General features: G+C 44.2%; 1 protein-coding gene across 1 annotated transcript in view; it reads left to right on the top strand.

The window, feature by feature from the left end:
* RTEL1 (regulator of telomere elongation helicase 1) overlaps positions 1-18,273 on the top strand; it is a gene marked incomplete in the record, with an annotated part of 4,697,248 nt that overhangs the window by 2,365,876 nt on the left and 2,313,099 nt on the right.

The raw sequence follows: 18,273 nt of genomic DNA, 5'->3' as shown, positions 1-18,273 counted from the left end.
CCCACTTTCAGGGAAAGGGTCTGCAAGGTTTTTGGACAGAGGATCAGAAGCACCTACATATCAATTTAAAAGAGAGGTTAGCTGTACAGAATGCCCTCTTGGCTTTCAGGGATCTTCTACAACCAGGACAACTACTGATACAACAGACAACACCACAGTTATGTGGTACATAAACAAGCAGGGGGGCTCACATTCCTACCCCCTTTGCAGACTAGCCATGACTCTATGGAACACAGCACTAGCTTGCAAAGTGGATCTACAAGCTCAGTTCCTGCCAGGGAAACAAAATACTTTGGCAGACACCCTGAGCAGGAACCTGTCAGACCCACACGAGTGGATGCTCGCCACCCACATATTCAAGATGATTACAGAAGCCTGGGGCTGCCCGGACATAGATCTATTTGCATCCCCCCTCAACCACCAGTTACAGATTTTTTGCAGAAGGACTTCTGACAAGCTAGCATGGAAAGTGGATGCACTATCATTCAGATGGAAAAACCTCAAGGGGGTATGCCTTTCCACCACTACCTCTTCTACCACGGGTGTTATTAAAGATCAAGCAGGACAAGCCCAAGATGATGATTCTACTGGCCCCAAATTGGCCTTGTCAATTCTGGTACTCAACACTGAAGAATCTATCTCAGGAGCCACCTTGGATTTTACCTCAGATTCCCAATCTTTTGTCCCAACATCAGGGCCAGGTTCTGCACTCTCATATCAAAACTCTCAGCCTGGTGAATTCAGGATCTATGATTAATCCTTCCCTACCCAAAAAGGTCATGGATGTTATCTTGGAAGCCAGACGGCCTAGCACTAGAAAATCTTATGTAGGCAAATGGAAGAGATTTTGCACCTGGATGCATGCTCAGGATTCGGATCCTCTCATTCCTAATATCTCACTGATATTGCTTTACCTCACAGACATCTACATAAGGGTTTATCCTTCTCCTCCATAAAAATTCATGCCTCAGTTATCTCTGCACATTACAATACAGACCCTCCAATCTTTTTGCATCCACTTCTGAAACAATATCTCCGAGGAGCAAAGAATTTAAGGCCCCCTAGGACACCACCCATACCTGCCTGGGACCTCAACTATGTTCTGGAAAAACTCACTCTGCCTCCTTTTGAGCCTGCTGCCACAACTGATATTAAGTATTTATCATGGAAGACCGCTATCCTTCTGGCTTTGACTTCAGCCAGGAGAGTCTCGGAGTTACAAGCACTCATGGCTGTGGAACCTTACATTATTTTTCACCAAGATAGGGTGTCTTTAAGGACTAATCCTACTTTCATGCCTAAAGTGGTTTCCAAAGGAGCTTTAAATCAAACTATTCACCTGCCAACATTTTTCACTAATCCACAAAATAAGGGAGAAAGGATCTTGCATTCCTTGGATGTACACAGACAACTTCGTTTCTACCTGGACAGAACCAAGGATATCAGTAAAACAGAGCAATTGTTTGTTTCTTATGCAACAAACTCCCAAGGCAAAGCCATTTCAAAACAGACCATTTCTAAATGGATTGCGCATGGAATTAGATTTTGTTACTCTCATCATGGAAAGCAAATCCCAGGGAAAATTAGGACTCACTCTACCAGAGCTGCTGCTACTTCAGCTGCCTTTCTCAGGGGAGTACCTACCAAAGCTATTTTGGAAGCTGCAACTTGGAGTTCAGTGCATACTTTCTCTAAGCACTATAATCTCCCTCTTTACTCTAAGTCTAGGGCAGGCTTTGCTTCTGCAGTCTTGCAGGGCCTTCTAGCTGCCCCTTCTTCTCTATAACCACCACCCCTTATCTCAGCTTTGGGATTCAACCCTACAGTGATGACTGCAACAGTGAAACACGATGAACATAGTACAGTTGTGTACACTTACCATAAATGTAGATGTTCGAGTGTCTTCACTGTTGCAGTCTGGGTTACCTTCCCTCCTGTCCCCTCTTATTCTTACACTAGTGTGCTTACCTACTTGACCTTTCTTCTGAGGTGTATTTGCTACAGGCTATGGGGTTTATGGTATGTTATTTTTTTGGTTTTTACTATTGGCCTTCATTTTTAGGCACCTGACATGTGGGGCAAGAAAAACTGGAGAACATGGCGTCGGCTGGCAGCTTTGTACTCCAGACGCTCTGACGTCAGGAAGCATGACTGAACAGCCAACGCCGGACCCAGACTCTGGGATTCTGGCCGACCGAGGACTGCCTGCCGGCAGGAAGAACCCTGCAGTGATGACTGCAACAGTGAAGACACTCGGAACATCTACATTTATGGTAAGTGTACACAACTGTACTTTATGCAGTGTAAGTGTGCAGAGTATTCCCCCATCCAAGGTAGACCACAAGTACGACTGAGGCTTTTCATCTGTCCTTGATTTTGCAGAATGTTCTGGTTTTCTGTCATATTTTTATACAGTTGATTTATGCTTCTTCAGAAAATGCATGCTGTCGCAGTGCCCTGTTGCTCTGTTTAAGTAGCAGTGCTTTAATGACCATCAGGTAAGCATATTGTAAGATGCAAGTAAGCTTTAATAAGCATACTGTTAAAGAATTACCAACATTGAAAGCCTTTCGTTGTTGCCATGCAGAGAATATTTACATAACTAGATAACGTATAAGCCTTAGGTATTGAAATGCATATGACAGTATTTGTAATAAAGGACAGGATTACAGTATTCTCAGAAGCTCATTACATTTGTTAGAGACTTGCAGTCATTTTCGCAGGCTTTAACAGTAAACTAAGCAGAATGCCAATCTATCATATGTGGTCCATAACTTGTGCAGTAATCATAGGTTCATACTAGGCTATCTGCCTTAGGGCATTTGTAAGCCTAGCCCAAAGTTTTGTGGCTTTCACCACCCCTTAAGTTTGAAAGGTACTGTGCCCATTAGTTTACCGTGCCTCTGTCCAGCAATGACACTGAGGTGATCCCCGGGGTAAACCTGCGATCTCCCATCCATTGGTCAAGATTTCTCTTGAACAGGGCCAGCGAGGTGCTCTGCCTCACATGTACCGGGATTTTGTTCCACAGCATAGGGAGTCTCTGGGTGATGAATCTGTCCCTCCAGCACGTCCTATTTATAACTGTGTTAAGGTTTAAGTCTCTTCCTCTTGTATTTCTTGTGGATTTAGATTTTTTGAGGTGGAGCATGTCCATCAATTCCGGGTTTGACATGGCCTTGTATGTTAGGCACAGGTCACCTCTGAGCAGACGGTATGCGACTGAATAGAGCTGGAGTTCCTTCAGTCGGGCAGCATAAGACATATTTTTGAGACCCTTTATCCTTTTGGTGAGGAACTTTTGGAGCCTTTCCAATTACTGCAGGTGTCGGGTAAGATACATTCCGAATGGGGCATTGTACTCAATCATTGGTCTGATGAGTGATGAGTACAGGGGAACAATGACCTCCCTTGATCTAGATGTGAATCCCTTCATGATCAGGTGGGCAATGTAGAAGGTTTTCCTAACTACCTTGGCAATGTGGGTGTCAAATGAAAGGTTACTGTCAACCTGGGTCCCCAGATCCCTGATAACCTCTTCTGTGCTTAGTGGATTGCCACCTATATGGTAGCTAGGGGTAACCTTGTTTTTCCTGAAGGGTATGACTATGCATTTTTTGGCGTTTAACTTTAGGCCATGGCTCTGGCACCAGTTATCCGTTTCTATGAGACCCTTCTGGAGGATATCTGTGTCTGATGTGTTTCCAACTATGGAGCCCAGTTTGCAGTCATCTGCAAACTTTGTCAGCCATAATCCTCCTGTGTTTGCCTGTACTTCTGAAAAGTAGATGCCGAACAAGAGGGGGCCTAGGACTGAGCCGTGTGGGACACCACTTGTGACCGGCTTGGACTCTGACCCTGTGAGTTCTGTCACTTAGCCAGTTTGCAACCCATCTTGTGACATATGGGTTTACATTTAAGTTGGTGAGTTTTTCTATGATACCCAAGTGGGGTATTGTGTCGAAAGCTTTTGCAAGGTCAAGGTAGGCTGTGTGGACTGCTTTGCCCTCATCAATGGCCTTGGTGACTGTTTCAAAAAAATCAACCAAGTTTAAAAGGCATGATCTGCCCTTGACAAAGCCAAACTGGGTTGGATCCAATGTCTGTAAGTCCCCTATATCTTTATTTATGAGTTCCATTATGATCCTCTCCATAGCTTTGCAGACTAGGCTTGTCAAGCTGATGGGGCGGTAATTACCAGGGTCAGTGGAGGCACCGCCTTTGTGAAGTGGGACCACAGTTGCCGTACGCCACTCCTTGGGTACGTATCCTGAGGTGTGAGGCTAAGATTAAACAGATGCCCTAACAGCGGGTTTAATTCCTCATTGAGTTCGTGGAGCACACAACCGGGAACACCATCTGGTCCCATATATGCTGTGTTTTTTTGCCTTGGAGAGAGCAGTTTTCACCTGAGCATTTGAGATGTGTGGGAGGTTACAATTCACTGGGATAGATATCTCTCCTTTTGGGGGGGAGGGGGGGGAGAAATTTGCACTGAACCAGTCAGCCAGTATGTTGGCAATGTCTGTTGGTTCAGTGATTTTTACATCATTTTGAACTAATTCTGAGCATATCTGAGAGTTTCCTCCCAGGTTTCTAACATAGCTAAAAAAGGCCTTATGATTGTCTTTCGAGTCCTTAGCGACTTTTCTTTCAAAATTTGCCTTGGATGATTTTATGAGCGATCATAGTTTTTTACTTATAGTGATCAAGGGTGTCTTCCCTTTTAAGGATTTTGCTCTGTCTTGTAGTAGCTTTCTCCTTTTATTGTAGAGCTTGTTAATGGCTGGGGTCCACCAGACTGGGCGCTTGCCTTTGGTGCAAAGAGTCTTTGTTTTGTTTGGGATTGCCTGATCCATGCAGTCCTGGAGGTGCTGATAGAAGGCAATTGTAAGTGATTCAGCTGTTTGGTTATGGTTTCCGCTGGCTCGGGTGCCTTGAAAGAAACCACACCAGTCTTAAGAAGTGTGAAGTTGGCTTTTGAGAAGTTCTTCACTGTGGTCTTTTTTATCTGGGGTGGGGGCGGGATGTGGACTTCCAGTGAGATTAGTTTATGATCTGATCTCACCAATGAGGGGTACACCTGTGGTGCTGAACACTGTGTCCCCATGTTCGTGATGATGAGATCTAGTATGTTTTCTCCTCTTGTGGGGATGGTGACTAGTTCCATGGCATTTGAGTTTATGAACTCTAGGAACCTTTGGGCTAGAGTGTTGGGGCTTGAGTAATGATCCCAGTCTATATTCGGGTAGTTGAAATCACCTAATATGATGGTGTTTGGAGATACATTTATCCCCTCGAGTGTTTTCAGGAAAGCTGTGTGATGTTCCTGAGTTTGAGAGGATGGCCTGTAACATGCTAAAAATTGCAGGGCAGTCTTTCCTACGGTTACTTGCACCTGGATGGTCTCCGATGCTTCGTACTTTGCCACCAACCTGGAAGTGTGGGTATCCTTGATGAATATGGATACCCCCCCTCCTTTCTTGGTGTGGCCAGGGTTTTGGGGCCGGAACGCATGATATGAGGTAAAACCTGATAGTGCCGGGGTGCTCTCAGGAGCCTTGAACCAGGTTTCAGTCACAGCACAGACATCGATGTTCTCCATACTGAGAAGGGCTTCGAGTGCGTGCATCTTGAGGTTTAGACTTCTGGCATTGAGCAGCATTAGCCTTAGTTTATTTTCTTTTTTGTGTTCTAGGGTGGTAGGTTTAGAATTTGAGCCTTGCCTAAAAAAGGCACTATGGGGGAGGCAAGAGCCTTTGCCAATATCCGGAAGCCCAGGGGTGACAGGTGCAAGCCGTCCCTTGCGAAGCAGCGTGGCTTGTCCAGCATGTCATCCCAGGCAGACAGACATTGGATCCCCTTTGAATGACACCAGAGATTAAGCCAATTATTAAAGCTGATCATCTTGTCTCTGTATTGTGGCATCATTCTTGGTGAAGGTAGGATACTGCTCAGGGTCAGGGTCATACCTGCCTGGGCTACATAATCAGAGAGCTCCTCTATGTCTCTTTTCATGTAGTCCAGGGAGGTACGTCTCAGGTCATTCACACCAGCATGGACAATGACTGAGTCATACTTGTACTTGCTGTTGAGTGACCGGAGTGCTTGCGTTATGTGGTGGATTCTAGCACCTGACAGGCAGCTTACTGTGACCTTCTCCTTACTCAGTCTGGTGAGTGGGATGTCAGTGTGTCTGACTATGGAGTCACCTATGACAAGTGTGTCTGGCATTGTGTTTGGCCTTAAGGGCTGTGACTGTTTGGCACACTGACTTTGTGGTCTATGTGTTGCATGTGTTGTGTCATGAGGTGGCAGTTGTTTGGGTGTCTGCTTTGGTGGCCTCTGATGTTTTGGTAGATTTTTGATCAGAGCCTCCGAGTATGTCTTTGTGTGTTTATGTGTATGATTTGAAGTTGTGATAGTACTATGTGAGACTGGGTTTGTGGTGTGTGTGGTTTCCTTCTCCTCCCGTCTGGTCTTGCCAGTCTTATGTTGAGAGAGCTCGGCCTCCAGTTTGGCTATATAGTTGCATCTCTCGCATGTATTTGTGGGAGAAGGAGAGGGTTGTCTGTGTTCATGAGGCAATTGTAACATTGCCTCAGTGTTCCCAGATTCACCATCTGGGCATGAGAGGACGCTAGCAACTGACCCCTCGACATGCTAGAAGGAGAGGACAAAGAATTTTCTGTTTATTGAGTTTGAAAAGACTTCGAGGGATGTGGATGATTGAAAGAGGGGTTTTAGGCTGGTGGGGTACTATGTATAATAAAAAGTGCTATAACAGAGTAGAAAGTACTTTAAGAGCAAGTGCAAGCTTCCCAGATAGATAATACATCTATCAGATAGAGAATAGGCTGTTTTGGTTAGAAGTAGAGTTCAAGAAGAGCTGTTCTAAGGGAAAAAATGAAGAGTTGACTTTAGGTAGCCTGAATAGTTTAACCCCAATTAACCGCCGCTGCTCTTGTGTGCTCCTGTGGCAACTTCGCGCTAAATTGGGTTAACGTGCGCTTTAGCGTGCTTTATAGCAGGGGTTGAAAAGAGCTGGGAATTGACCCAAAATTGCCAATGGACTACTAGTTTCCGGCTGATACCACTCCAAAATGGACAAATAGGCTGCTCAGTGCTTCCCACTCCCACTGGTAAACAAAGAAGCTTCCTTTCTTCCAAATAAGGATATGGAACAGTTACAGGAACCAAGACAAAGCCCAGAGATCAGCAAACTCTGATACTGGACTATTCTAGTTCAGTAAGGCAGGAAACAAGATATATATATATATATATATATATATATTTTTCAGAAACAGAGAAGAAAAACAGTCAATAAATGCTTTAAATGCTATAAATCGGCTAGCGCACTTGAGTGTGTAGCCTACAGATACAATTTGCAACAATTGGAAACTTAAAGTGCAAAAAACAGTTTAGACACAATAAATCAGTTTAAATGCAGTAGCAAACAGGCGAAAATGCAGTCGCTAGGCAGTAAACAGTAGAAAAGCCACAAAAATTATACTTATATCAAGAAAAAGTCACTCCTTTGCTCTCTGCTGCTTGAATCACTCTGCAGGACACCACGAGGAGCTGTGCTGAGTTAATATCAAGCTAAAAAGGAGCGCTTTAGCATGCTTTATAGCAGGGGGTTGAAAAGAGCTGGGAATTGACCCAAAATGGCCAATGGACTACTAGTTAAAGTTAAAGGTAATCCTTTAAGCAGTTTATCTTGTGCTTGTTTCTTTGCTGCTCATTTTTTCAGTGATCATGTCTTCCCCATGAAACAAGTAGATAGTTGTCAGGCAGCAGGTCTTTTTTGGATAAGAAACATTTTTACAAGTGGGGGTATTACACAGAGATTGCTACTTTCAGCATGTTACTTGGTAATTTTATAAAGCTGAATATAAATTATAATTAGAACTGCAATGCAAGGAGAAGTGGTTTGAGTTGAGTGCTGCTTGTTTTTTTTTTTTTTTTTATACTTGATTCTGAGTGGCATTCCAGTAATGTATTTAAAAAGTAATTTATTTTTTTCATGCATCACAACCTTTGTGTTTCCATCTAGATATTAAGTAAGTTGTCATGTAGCCAATGCATTGAAATATTTTTTTCTTCTACACTTCATTTTGTCTTGATTGGACTTTCGTAATGATGGTTTGGCACCCAGGGCAGCGTATTTAATTAAAGTTCCAGTTGTTGTGGTTTTGAGCATAGCCCCACCCTTTTCTAGTTGGCCACACACCTTCCCATTGGCCCCACCCATTCAGCTGTCTCCTGCAGTCTACCCACCACTGGAACTCACTGACCTGTCAAGCCACAAAATGGACATTGTTAGAGTTTCCACAGTTTCCTGTTCCTTCCCTTGCTGGGCAACTCCAACTGAACATTTGTACTAGTTTCCTACTGAAGGCTTTAAATTATCTTCATATGGCAACTGATCAGATGTTTCCTTCTCCAATGGTTTAATTTGGGGATTCATTATTCTATCCTGCTCTAGTGTTGTCAGAGTTAGATTTTCTACACTGAATCCTTCACTTTGCAGAAATCCATAAACTCAGATGTGAGAGTGTTCGATCTCGCCGTTTGTTCTTACACCTGGGTTCGGAGCCGATCCTCGGCTCCGTGTCGGCCGCTTGCAAGCTCTGCATCGAGAAGAAGCTCGAGACCAACCTAACTCCCACAATCCCCCTCTGCCTTTACCTCAGATCTAGTTTGCCGCTGCAGCTCGTCAGATCACTTTGATGAGCTCGAGCAACCTTAAGCTAAGATTTATATATTTTTTCTTGTATTTCTAAGAATTTCTTTTTCTAAAAAGTTATTTAAGAGACTGTGTGTGTGTGTGTTATAGTTTCGAGGAATCCTCGGTTCCATATAAAGTTATTTAAACTTTATTAGAGTTTTCCCTCGGGGCCTAACTCCACCCTTTACTGGATTGACTACCGGATTGACCCTTTTACTGGATTTGACTAATTTACCGGAATAGACATATCTTACTGGACTTGACTTGTTTCTAACTTTAAGATGCCTGAGAAAGCTAAATCTGGGTTTAAACATTGCCAATGTGGGCAAAAGATGTCAGTGACTGACAATCATAGTTCCTGCGTCTACTGTCTTGGCCCTCTCCATCTGCAAGAAGACTGTTCAATTTGTCATTCTTTCAGTGGAAGGGTCATGACAGATAGGCGCAGGAAACTTATGGATAGGGGTCTTTTAAAACCTACATTTCAGGAGGCTCTGGATGCTTCAGACCAGGCATCCAAATCCTCGAAGGAATCGAAGACGTCGGAGCCCAGGTCATCGGCTCCGAGCTCTTCAGTTAAAGTTCGATCACCGGTTCCACAGACTTCGGGACCGAGTGTTCAACTGTTGTCAGTTTCCGAGCCTCAAGTCTTGGAACCGGTGACGGAGCTCCTCCCCGACACTGTTGAGGTCGGCTCCGTCTTCGATTCCTTCGACGCTCTTCCAGACCCTCTCCGACACTGATGTAGACCGCGGTGCAGAAGTTAATGGAGAATACGGCCTTATCCAAACTCATCTCGGTCTCCTCTCAGTTGGTGTCGAGACTCGAAGGCCTTCCCTTATCTCCATCTGTTCCTCCTCCGAGACCTGTCCAGTCTTCGGAGCCGGAAGAGGCTGACCTGCTGATTGTGGAGTCCTCGGTGCCAGAACCGTCCTTCTCTCGGTCGGCTCCGTTCACCTCGACTCCGTCGGATCCGGTACCGGAGTCTCGGAGCCGAAGATCCATCCTTGGTTCCGGGACCGAGAGTCGGACTGATGTTTCGGTTCCGACACTCCCTCTCGGGGCCTCGGCTCAGATCGACTCGGCTCCGTCCTCGGGGTCGATGCCTTCGGTGCCTGTCTCGGGGATTCTTCCCATTTCGTCGGAACCGGGAGATACCTCGACTTGGGACCCGGGGGCCTTCGACCTCATGAGGAAGGTGTTGTCTACCCAGACAACCACATCAGCAGAAACAGCTTCTCCTCCCCATAAAGGACCGTTATCCTCCTCTGCACCCACGGCTACATCTAAGTGTCGAGCACCTGTGTCTCAGCCACCCCTGGAGGGTGTCCCCTCTTCCTCGGAGGCTTCTTCGGATGCCCCCCCCCGAAGAAGTCCGTAGGAAAAGATTGTGTAAGAGGAGACACTTAGATTCTCCACAAGAATCATTGACATCGGACACTGACTTGGATGAGTCAGAAGGGTCCCCAAAGTCACCCTCAGAGGATGTCTCTTTTTCTGACATCCTGGAGATCCTAAAGCAGAGAGGTGATTGGCAATCCCTCCCCCCTTCTGAGGATGAGTCAGTTTTGCTGAAGGCATTCGGTGCTCGCCCTTCCTCCTCCTGGGTCACTCCACCCTTCGATGAGTTGATGGAGCTGATTGCTCGAAGGGCGTGGGAGACGCCTGACACGGTGGAGCCAGTCCCTAGAAAGCCTAACAAGTATATTACTGCCCCTCAGGATAAGGCTTATCTAACAAAGGGAGTGCCAGTGGACGCTATGGTGGTGGCAGCGGCCACGAAAAAGGAGATGTCGGAATCTTCCTCATCTGTCCATCCGCCTAACAAAGATTCTAGGACTATGGACAGGTACGGGAAGCGCATTTTTAGTTCAGCGGCTTTTTCTATGCGATCCCTGAACTATTTGACCCACTTCACACAGCTACAGAGGGATCTAATCAAAGAGTTGGGAGATACCCTCCAGGGTACTACAGATGCTGCTGTTTCAGAGAAAGTTACAGCACATCTCAATACCCTCACATCCATTGTAAACTCGTCCATGAGGCTGATCTCATACGCAGCCGAAGGATCGAGTAGGGCAGCAGCTTCAGCGATTGCTCTTCGTAGACAATCCTGGATGCGCTTATGTTCATTTGCGGAAGCCTTCAAGTCTTCCTTTACTAACGCCCCATTTGATGGTGCCACTCTCTTTGGCCCCAAAGTAAAGGAGACCCTTACCCGTGTGAGCAGGAGGGGAAGACTCTGTCGGCTGTCGGAGTCCGGTTTGCCACCCCACGCAGACCGTACCCCGAAGGGCAACGCAGTGGAAAATGTGGTTTCAAAACCCCAAGGATCTTTCCCAGGCACACAGGGTGATGCCCCTCTAGAGGCAGAGGAGGGGCAGAGGTGGAAGACGCCGCCTGGCGGCAGAGGGGTCCGCAAAACCAAGGTGACAGGGATACACCCCTGGAAAACCTTTCCAGCACTCCTGAGAGGAGGCCCAACTGTCCTGCTCTGGAGGCAGTTGGGGTCGCTAGCTTTATACCCTCAGGCCTGGCAAAATCTTACATCAGACAACTGGGTAAAAGCGTTGTTACCAGAGGCTACAGAATACCCTTCCTATTGCCCCTATTCCGAAGAGAAGACTCCCAGATGTACCGCCCATCTGCGAGACCCGCAGCTATAGAAATTTCAAAGCTGCTAGAAAAAGAGTCATCCAACCAGTCCCAGCGGACCAAAGAGGATTCGGGACTTACTCAAGGTTCTTTTAGTTCCAAAGAAGACAGGGGACTGGAGGCCGATTCTGGACCTAAGCAACCTCAATACCTTCACAAGAAAGAAAAGTTCGAATGGTCACGCTTCAATCGATCCTTCCATTTTTACAGAAGGACGACTGGATGTGCTCAATAGATCTGAAGGACGATACTACCACATCAAAATGGCCAGGGCGCCCAGGGATCACTTGCACTTCCGGCTGGGAGCCAGCCACTTTCAGTTTCGAGCCCTGCCCTTTGGTCTGACCTCAGCCCCCAGGGTTTTCACCAAATGCATGGCAGTGGTAGCTGCCTCACCTGAGACGCCTGGTATTCCAGGTGTTTCCGTATCTGGACGACTGGCTCCTTTCTGCCACCACCCAGCCAACTGATTCAGGCCAGGGATTACACTCTACAGCTTTGTGTTCACCTCGGAATTTCCGTAAATTTCGAAAAATCTTCACTACAGCCATCACAGCATATCTCATTCATAGGAGCAGAATTGGATACGCATCATTTAATTCTAAGGCTTCCTCCAGAAAGGATAGCCTCACTACAAAGCCACATATCTCTTCTTCTGTCATCCAGAAAATCCCCAGCAAAACTGGTTCTGAAGGTTTTCGGTCTCATGGCAGCTTCTCTCATTGCGATACCATTGGGAAGACTGCACATGAGAGTTCTACAATGGCTACTGTTTGCACAATGGTCGTTCCAACATCTACCTCTGACACACGAAATTCTGATCACAAACACATGCAAATCACACCTAGCCTGGTGGCTTCAGACTTGCAACCTTTCAAGCGGAAGACCATTTGTGCTACCCACGCCGACATCTACGGTGACCACGGACGCTTCCCTGATAGGGTGGGGGGGGCATCTTTCAGGGACAGACAGTCCAAGGCGAATGGACCAATTTAGAGTACAATCTGCACATAAATGTTCTAGAGTTGAGGGCAGTGTTTCTAGCGTTGCAACACTTTGCTCCCCTTCTTCCTCTAGGGACTATTGCAGTTCAGACGGACAACATGTCCGTAGTCTGGTACATAAACAAACAAGGGGGAACCAAGTCTTATCAGCTATGCAGAGAGGGCATGAGAATCTGGCAATGGGCGGAGTCCACGGGTCGCTTTCTGATCGCAACGCATATCCCGGGGTCATCCAACGTCATAGCCGACAGGCTGAGCAGAGCTATCCTGTTGCCTCACGAGTGGTCCCTCAAACAGTCAGTTGCGAAGAAGATTTTTCGCAAGTGGGGCCAGCCTTCCTGCGATCTTTTATGCCTCCAATGAACGCCAAATGCAGGAGCTACTTTGCCCTATTACCCCTCCAGGGAAGTCCCCAGGACGCTGGTGCACGATTGGCCCCCGGGTCTCCTGTATGCTTTTCCTCCTTTTCCCCTGATTGCAAAGTTTCTGCAGAAAGCCAACAACCTGCAAAGGACGATTATCCTCATTGCCCCATTCTGGCCTCGTCAAATTTGTTTCCCCTTTCTTCTGGCACACTGCATTCGGGGACCCTGGACCCAGAGCCAGATCTACTGACCCACTCGTCAGGGGCTCCCCACCCCTCGCTCTTGTCACTCCATCTAGCAGCTTGGCTGCTTCCCTACTTAGCCAGGTCTGATCTTCTTTCACCTGCAGTTCAGAATATACTAGTGGCTTCTCATAAAGCTTCCACTACAAAGACCTACACTAGTAAATGGAAGCGTTTTGTATTCTGGGCAAATACACAGCAATTGGACCCTGTCATAGCTCCTTTAAACAAGATCTTGGAGTTTTTAACAGAATTGTTCCATCAAGGAGCTTCTCCTGCCACTTTAAGAGTGCAATTGGCTGCCATTTCCAACTTTCATGTGGAAGAATGTGGGGCACCGATTATGGCTCACAGACTTTGTAAGGCCTTTTAAAAGGATCTTTCCATATTAGACCACCAGTTAGAACTCCTACATCTCCTTGGAATCTAAACCTTTTATTATCTAAATTGATGTTACCTCCATTTGAGCCAGCCTCCTCTTGTCCATTGAAGTATTTGTCGTGGAAGACTCTCTTTTTGGTAGCCATTACATCCGCTAGGCGAGTGTCTGAGCTTCAGGCTCTTTCCATTAAACACCCTTATCTAATTTTTCACTCTGACAGAGTATCTCTTCGACTAATCCATCCTTTCTCCCCAAAGTTTACTCTATTAATAACATTAATCAATCCATTGAACTGCCTACCTTTTTCAAAAATCACTCCAATAAATTGGAGTATATGTTACACAAGTTGGATGTTCATAGACAACTTAGATTTTACTTGGATAGAACAAAGGATCACAGGAAATCTGATCAACTTTTTGTAGCTTTTGCTGACAGCAGGAAAGGTGTAGCAGTTACTAAACGAACCCTTTCCAAATGGCTAACTGATTGTATTATATTCGTTTATGATTCTTCAAAACAAACTTTACCTGTCAAACCCAAGGGACACTCTACAAGATCAGTGTCTACATCCCTGGCTCATGCAGCTCGCTTACCATTAGACACTATTTGTGCAGCTGCTACTTGGTCTAAACCACATACATTCATTTCTCATTACAAGGTAGACAGGGTTTCTAGGGACAGGGCAACCTTTGGTTCCACTGTGCTCAAGAACGTTCTCCCGTGAGTTCCTCAGGAACATGGAGCTAGGGACGCTACCCAGGTGTAAGAACAAATGGCGAGATCGAACACTCTCACATTTAGAAGTTATGTCCTTACCATAACGTTCCATGTGGAGTGTTCATCTCGCCTTTGTTCTTACATTCCCCCCCTCCCACCCTCAGGAAGAACGTACAGTTTGGTGCCTGGTCTGGCTTATTTGGCTTCTGCATTTGCAGTGGTTGTGTATATATGTATATCTTGTATATATATATGGATAAGTGTTCTTATAGTTATGTTGTTTTTGCATGAATGTGTTCTCTCTCTGACTTCTGGTTTGCTTGCAAACTAGATCTGAGGTAAAGGCAGAAGGGGATTGTGGGAGTTAGGTTGGTCTCGAGCTTCTTCTCGATGCAGAGCTTGCAAGCGGCCGACACGGAGCCGACGATCGGCTCTGAACCCAGGTGTAAGAACAAAGGCAAGATGAACACTCCACATGGAACGTTATGGTAAGGACATAACTTCTAATTTCTTTAACATCTTCACTAATAATCCTCCTTTCTGCTTTTCCTCTTTGTTTTCTTATTTTTGTATTGTATAATTTTCCATATCCAGGTGCCTTTGCCTGCATCTCTCTTCAAATGTCTTTGGTGCTGCTGTTTTTGCATTGATTAGCTTTGCATAAATATTGTATCATATTAAATGTCTTTTTTCTTCCCCATGTCCATATTATTTCTTCAAATATCTCCTGCTCCTCCTGTTTCTTCTTACATGGGGGGCTCATTGTTCCATCACACTGTGATATGACCTGTGTTAGACTTTCTACACTAAATCCTTCACTTTGCAGGTATATGATAACTTCTGCTTCTGTTTAACTTCTGCTTTACTTATCTTTTTTTTTTTTTACGTTCCCGCTTTGTGATCTTATTTTTTTGTATTGTGAAATTTTCCATATCTGGGTGCCTTGGCCTGTATTTCTCTCCAAATATCTTTGGGCCTGCTTTTTAGTTTTGATTAATATTTCTTTTTGCTTTGCATTACTCTTGCATCATATCAGATCTCTTTTTCACACTTCCTCAATTGCTTCTTTTTCCAACAGCTCAGGGTTCATTGGTTTATGTAATATTTTTCATAAATCTGTTGTAGTAATGAGCACAAACTTGCATTTGAAGCTTTTGACAGTTTTCTTGTGCAAGTATTTTTCTTTCACTAATTTCTCTCAATCTTTTTGTATGCCTTCGGTCTAGAGACATTCTGGGCTTCTTGCATAATAGCAACAGTATATAATTTCTTTCTTATCCTCTGTAGCCCAGTCTGTCATTTTTATGGCACTTTTTTTAGCCTCTCAGTTTTTATGATTTTAGTGGACTACTACTTCTTTCTATAACAGAGGGTGCCCATCCTCCCCCTTAATGTGGCCTAACCCCATTGTAGGAATGTTTCTGTGACTTGAGGATGCGTCACTGTCATGTTTTTCCAGTCAATCAATGCGCCTACCAGGACTGGGCACTTTTTATCCTGGGACTTGTGCCCCCAGCCGTCTTTTTCATTTTATAACCTACATCTGTCCATGATATATGCTGTATAAAATACTTTCTATATAGCAGTGTCGCCTTGGTGAGATTTTGTAAAAAAAAAAAAAAAAGTGCACCTCATGAAGATGCTCGCCATGACTTGAGGATGAATTCTTTTCCAGCGATACTACTCTCTTATTTGCTGATTTTATCATCTTTCAATTTGGACCCTTTGTTTCTGTAGAGGAAGCCTAATGTTTTCTGAGTTTTCTTGATGGTCTGGTATTAATTGTATTTTAAGTTACTATCAATTAAAATACCAAGAAGCTTTTATGTTGGAAACTGTTTCATTTGAGGTATTGTTTGCAAATATGCGATGTTGAAGGACTGTTTCTCTGCTGACAAATATTTGAGTAAAAACAGCATTATTATTTATTTATTTATTTATTTTTTTTTAACCATTTAAAAGTAGTTAGTAGTCATCTGGCGAAGCGTTAGTTGAGGAAAAAGAGACCTGGGTTATCTTTTGGAGTACCAGTATACTTTGTGCAAAGCGTATGAGCATGGCATTCTCTGCACATTGTACTATGGAGGCTTTTTTGATAGCTTCATGAAGATTATTAGTGAATATTTTGAGTAGTACAGGGCCTAGAAGAGCTCACTGAGGTACACCAACAGAGACAGACAGGGGCAAGATCTCGTTTCCATTATATAGTCTGGAGTCTGTTGGTGAGATAGCTATGGAACCAGCTAAGGGGTGGTGAGCGGGAGGGTCCTATAGAGAATAGTTCACGGAGGAGGATTTGAGGTGAAACTGTGTTAAATGCTTTTGACATGTCTAAGGAGAGGGAGGGTACTAAGTTGCCAGTGTTTCTATAAGAGTTTATGATTTTGGTAAAATGGAACAAAGCATTAGTGGTGCTGTGGTGAGGTCGGAAACCATGGTGAGTGTTGGAGAGGAGATTGTTATTATGAAGATGGGAAAAGAGTTGGGAATGAATGCATCTTTGTAGTATTTTGGAGAGTGGAGATAAAATGGCTACAAGTTGGTAATTGGAGAGGTCATTTAGAGGTATGTTGTGGGATTTTTTTTCAGATGGCAGGGACATAGCTTTCTGTAATTCATTGGTTTGTGAGTATAGATACAGGGTTATAGCATCTGCAGAAATTCTGAGATATTCTGGTGGCAGGTTATCAGCAGCTGGTGAGGAATGTTTTAGTTTTAGGAGGTGTTTTTTGATAGAACCTGGTAGGTACTGGTTGGAGGGAGAGAGGATTTTGATGATGATTAGTACTGTTTGGGATGGTAAGGCTGGTGAGTGTTTAAGTAGGGAGAGGACAGAGTGCATGAAATGTGTGCTGAATTGGGTAGGTATAGGAACTGAGGTTTTTTTCCTCTTTTTCAAACACCTTTATTGAATTATTACTTGGGACATAGGCAAATTTACATTCATATAAACGTAAGCACATTATAATTAAAATAAACATTTTACTTCACATATATTGTTATGTATCATATAACCTAAGCAACATTACGTAAATTATTCAATTCCTGCTTTTCTTTTTAAATAAGAAACATCTTTATTAAACAGTCATTTACTACATTGGCAATCAGACATTTATACAAATGAAAACAAACCACACTGACACAATCCTAGTTGCAAGCATTTTACATCACAAACCATACTGATGCACTCCCAGTTGCAAATATTATACATTACTTGTAATCTACCCAATCTTTTTCAGTTAGAAATAGGGACTGAGGTGTTGGTGGTAGTTGGTGACGGCCTGGGTCGTAATAGTCTGACTGCATGCCAGAAAAGCTTAGGGTTCTATTGGTGGTTGTCTTGGAGCTTGGAAAGGTATTTAGTTTTGTCTGATGCTACTTTTTATTTAGAAAAGTTCCTAAGCTATCTAAAATATTGCCATCTTGTGGTGTATTGTCAGTAGATCATGCCTTCTGATCTGTTTAGCATGAGTTGCCTGGTTTCTCTTGGGTCAGGGTTGGATTTGATTTGTTTTGATCAGATAGAAGTTAGTTTGTTTAGTATGTTAAGGAATGTGCTGTTAAAGTGAGTGCCTTCTGGGGATTAAGTGGTTTAGAATATCCCAGTTGTTATTTGTTGAGGTATCAAATAAAGTTGTCTTTATTGAAGGAGGAAAGTGTATGCACATTATTAAAGATTATGTTTATGTTTATTTTATTTTATTTTATTTAACATTTGTTGACTGGGAAAGTCCAACTAGGTTCCACAGATCCTGTTTTCAGCGGAGGCCCGAGGAGAAATACTCCAGAATGTGCATTATTAGATTGATAGATGGTCACGGATGGTGTTGGTTAGGCAGCCAGGCGTGTTAATTTTGTTAGGGGTAGTGGTGAGGATCCAGTCTAATGCAGGCTTCCTGTTACTGCATTTGTCTATCTAAGTAGCAGTATTGATAATTTGGGTAAAAGCAAAGAGATTGATGGGGAGTATGGGAGAGTCAGGGTTAATAATAATAATAATCGCCTATGATGATGGTTTCCTTGTTGATATTATGAGAGATCCACTACAGGATTTCCTCTAGTAATAGGATATTGTTTCCAGGAGGGATATAGATTGCAGTGATGCATATGCTTTTTTGTTTGCTGTTTTGCAAAGGGGGGGGGGGTGGAGAATTATTTCAGCACTGGGAAAGTTGGC

The sequence above is a fragment of the Protopterus annectens genome, chromosome 14.part0, assembly GCF_019279795.1.
Source record: "Protopterus annectens isolate FY-2018-M chromosome 14.part0, PAN1.0, whole genome shotgun sequence".
NCBI classification, from domain to species: domain Eukaryota; kingdom Metazoa; phylum Chordata; order Ceratodontiformes; family Protopteridae; genus Protopterus; species Protopterus annectens.
This window is presented reverse-complemented; position numbering and strand designations above follow the sequence as displayed.